Source organism: Cryptomeria japonica, chromosome 11, assembly GCF_030272615.1.
Source record: "Cryptomeria japonica chromosome 11, Sugi_1.0, whole genome shotgun sequence".
Classification (NCBI taxonomy): domain Eukaryota; kingdom Viridiplantae; phylum Streptophyta; class Pinopsida; order Cupressales; family Cupressaceae; genus Cryptomeria; species Cryptomeria japonica.
Genome location: NC_081415.1, coordinates 118,651,614 through 118,656,232, shown reverse-complemented (window position 1 = coordinate 118,656,232; position 4,619 = coordinate 118,651,614).

The window sequence follows — 4,619 nt, the reverse complement described above, 5'->3', positions numbered from 1 at the left end:
TGGTCCCCCAGGACCATGGCACCCAGCACCCTGGTCCCTGGCCCTATTTTGGGCCCGGTCTCCTATGGGACTTCGGGGCTTTTTGTTTGCAATTTGGAAAATAACATTTCCTGGTCGGCCTAAGGTCGGGAAAATCAATCTATTAACCCTGATTGACAAGTATATAGACTACTTTTCCTCTCTCATTTTAGGGGGAGGGAAAAAAGGCATGGAATCGATACTCAAACATTCAAGCATTCAAGCATTCAAGCATTCCTTCAAGCAATTGATCATTCTAAGTCTCCATTCAAGGCTAAGTGTTGCATTCAAGACAAGGATTCAACCATTGAAGAGGAGATCACATACTACAACATACAACATACAACATACAACAACATCTATACCTTCGCATATAAGGATACAAACATCCTTACAACAAGGTATTAGTACTTGTTTTACATTACATTTACAACATTTCTCATTTCTTGGTTAATTCCAAAACCGGGGTTTGACCTAAGGGCAAACCCCTAATCCCTAACCCCCCAATTGTCTTCGCTTTTCTGTGTGTAGGTTGCAGGTACGTGGCTGAAATTGAAGATCTGGAATCCTTGTGCAGAGACGAATAGATCCCCCTTTGTTTCACGGATTTTTCGGAGGACCGTGTGCACGTCGGGCGCCATCGTCCCGTCAACTTTTGCTCAAATTTGCAGGACAACGCCGTCTCGACATTTTACTGCTAATTCCAGGTCCGCAGCTTCATATCATATTCCTATCTCTGTTTATAAGTGAATCTTTCTCACTTTCTATGTATTCCTAGCTTAATCATTCTATCTACATTCTTTACAAAAGAGGGTATCCTTGCTATCACAACCCTTGAAACTCATATAGAATCCAATCTTGCATTGCGTGGGATTGGATCTTGTGGGTTTCAACCCCTCTTTTGAATGTAAAGTCTCCCCTAAGTGAAAACCATCAACCCTAGTGACTCTCCCTTCTCTCTCCTTGGAGTTGGGGAGGGGAGAACAACTAGGGTTCGATTTTTCCGCTTTACAAAGACATATATGCCTAGTTTTGAGTGTACCTTTCCCTATATAAGACATGTTGATGATATATTTTGAGTGATGGATTGATTAACTAGACATGTGACTAGTTTGATTGTAGATTTTGGATAGTTTTCCCGTTGTTGATTTGATTTGATGGATGGCCCATTTTCTCATGCTTTGATTTTTAATTTTTTATTTGATTTTTTTTCAAGTTTTTGGACATTTTGTGATTTTGTAGAATTTTTGGATTAGAAGCAAGATGTATTTGTTTGCCCCAATGTCTAGCAAGACAAGGAATATTATGAATGGATGAATGAACTGTTGAGGTGAAGATGAATGGGTGAAAGATGGAGGTAGATTATTATGGAACATGAAGGGACATGTCAAGATCTTTTCAAAATCGTGTTTTGTCCTTAGTTTTGATCGAGATCAAGGATGGAAAAGAGGATATGAATAGGAGAAACAAGATCATAGATAGTGAGGGATGATAGAAGCAATGAATAGGTAGGATAGATGGCATGGATAAAGTGAAGCAAGATCGTAGATAATGATGAATTTAGATAGGGTAATGGATATTGGAGGAAGGATAATGAGAGATATGGTATGAAGAATAGAGTGGATGAAACTTTACCCCCAAGTACAGAGGTCTCCATTTACAAAAAGGTGATATGTGAGATTGTCACAACATCTAGCACCACCTAAATAAATGTTCTTGAACATTTCAAAGATAGAGACCCAACCCACACTTAGAACCTTAAGAAAATTCAACCGAACATGTCTAGCGACTAGGAAGCATACTCAAAAGGGAAGAAGAATCCCAACTGGATAAAGGTATTTAGTATTTGATTACCCATGCGTGTGCAAGTGGGTTCATTTCGGCTTTGATGATTATTGTAATCTTCAGAATCCAACATGGCTAGCTACATGAGTTACCCTGACTTGAAAAGCATCCTGGATAGAGCCTCACTGCTAGCAAGTGTCCATAGCTTCGATGAGGTTATCATTGTAATATCACAAATATTGCTCCAATGCCAGCCAGACATCCATAGCCTCGATGGAGTTATTTGCATGTTCCCATAGCCAAGCATTTTGATATTGCATTTCATTGCAAAATTTTTTTCTTGATATTTCTTTTCTTGCTCATGCTTTTGATCTTTTGATATTTCTTTTTTCTCTTTGTTTTTCTTGCATTGGCTTGTAAGTGATGAAATTTACATGGTTCTGATAATTACAGTGGTGCTGAAGTAGGATTTTAGATTTTTCACTAGCCACGTCTTCGACTAAGAGATCACAATGATTTAGAGCAATTGATTAAGTGTATGAGATATAGTAATAAAAAAGATGTTGGTACCAAGATACGATAAGTGGTTCTTTTCTGGATTAAGTATGTATCCCAACCAAAAGAAAATGTTAAAGAGGAACAACCTCAGATTCTGAAGTGTTTCATGAATAGATATCTAGGAAATGGACTAAACATGAGATTTGACAATGGGCGAGCATGTGACAAAATGACACAACTGCCTATTTCACAGATGAAGGATTTATGCAAAGGATTGAATGAAAGGGATGGAAGAATGGAAAAGAGGTGTTGGATAATATATAGGATGGTGGAAGATTTGTGCCAAGGATAGATTGAAATGTCTTCAAGATGAGCGTTGGTACACAACTTGAGAGGTGATGAAGTGATAGAGGAAAATTGAATTTTGGAACATAAGGACCCAAAATAGATAGAGGAAATGATGGAAGAATAGATTTGGAAAGTGGGATATGTTTAGATAGATGGTTGAAGGAAGCTTTTGGAACAAGTCTAGATGCCAATTTTGATTGTTCTTTGGATTGTAATACTTTTATGGGCATCCACATTGATTTTGATTTTTCTCTTTGCTTAAAAGGTTTTTGTAGCCTTTTGGATATTGATTTTTTCTATCATATTTTTCTTTGATTTGACATGTCTTTTAGATTGAACATGTAGATCTTTGGATGCATGTGAATATTTATACTTATGGATTTTATTCTTGACATCCAAATTTCTTCCAAAAGGAATGGGATTCTTGGATGGGTAGGAATGATATGGAGGTATTTTGGATAGGTTTATGTAAGGTCCTATGATGGATAGAAGGAAATAAGGCTTTGACTTTGGAATGAAAGGACCTAAAATGGATTTGGAGGATGAAGGGATACTTTGATGTTGACTTGGAATATGATCATTTATGCTTTTTTCTTGATTTTGAATTAGATCATCGGAGGAGATGGAAGGGATATCATGATCTTGCTTATGAGGTGGATGTTGAATCGGACTTGAAAGGACACTTTTCTCTTGAGATGAAAGGGGATCATCGTGGATGAAATACCAAAATCTTAGGGGATCATCGTAATATTCTTGACAGGTGGGATCTTGATAGAAAATGGGACTAGATTGAAGAGTCATGATATCTTGATCTTGATTTATGCTAGGACTCATTTCCATTGACTAAGCTTCTTTTTTTTCAAGGGACGAGGGATGGTCATACGAGTGATCAAAGTTTTGATTTGGATAGGTTGAATTGATAACAAATATATTGTTCGGATACTCAAGCCTACTAAGTTGAATAGAGGGTTTGATATGTCCCCTATTGATGTGACTAAGTGCGTCAAATCATGTGATAAAGTTCCCCGATGAAAGATGATGTATCCTGATTTTAGGAAGTAGATTGATTTGACTAACTTGGATACCTAGCTAGGTATTTGATGTTGAAATGCATTGAAATGTGAAACTTGTGATCACTAGTTGGGTACTCCTCTGATTTGTTGAAAGAAATCTTCATTTGAGATAGTTGAAATTGGAAGACCTCCTAAATGGGTATCTGAATTAGTTGTTCAATTTTGAAAATTTATTCCGGATAAGGCTCTATCTCAAATGCGTCACTTAAATGCGCTACAAAACTTGTCAAATGCACTAAAATATATGTTGTATGCACCACTTAATTAGTCATATGCACCTATGTTTTTCTTGTATATGCTACAGGATCTACTATATACACGCCAGGATTTTTCAAATGCTCTCCAAGATGGACTATATGTGCCTAAGAAATGATCAAATGTGCCACAAAAACAGGCAGATGTGCTACTCTGTGAATTTCCTGAGTTTGACTAGTTAAAAACTGACTTTGCTGATGTTTTTTACTTTTTTTTGCAAGATGTTTTAGGAACTCTGACAAAATACACAACAAACAAACATTAAGACAATGGTCATTTTGCTCCTAAATCTAAATATTGAGTGTATGTTATGTTGACGATATGTTCAAATCCCCAGTGTTTTCATTGGTTGGATATAAGAAAAACACACCAATTAGACTCTTTAATCAAGGGTCATCAATAATACCATAGCCCACATCTGGATACTCCTTTAGCTCAAACAAGTGTGTCACCCCGTAGAGGGCACCCATTTTTTTGCCTTTGTCTAGAAATTAACTCAAAGAGGATTGCTCCTCAATTGAATCGTTATCCTGGGAGATGCATGGTGAGTGTCTTGGGGGCGGATTCTTTCCCACCCTTGCACTATGATATTATCAATGTTTGGTTACTGACTCGACAAAATTTCTAATTCTAAGCCTCTTT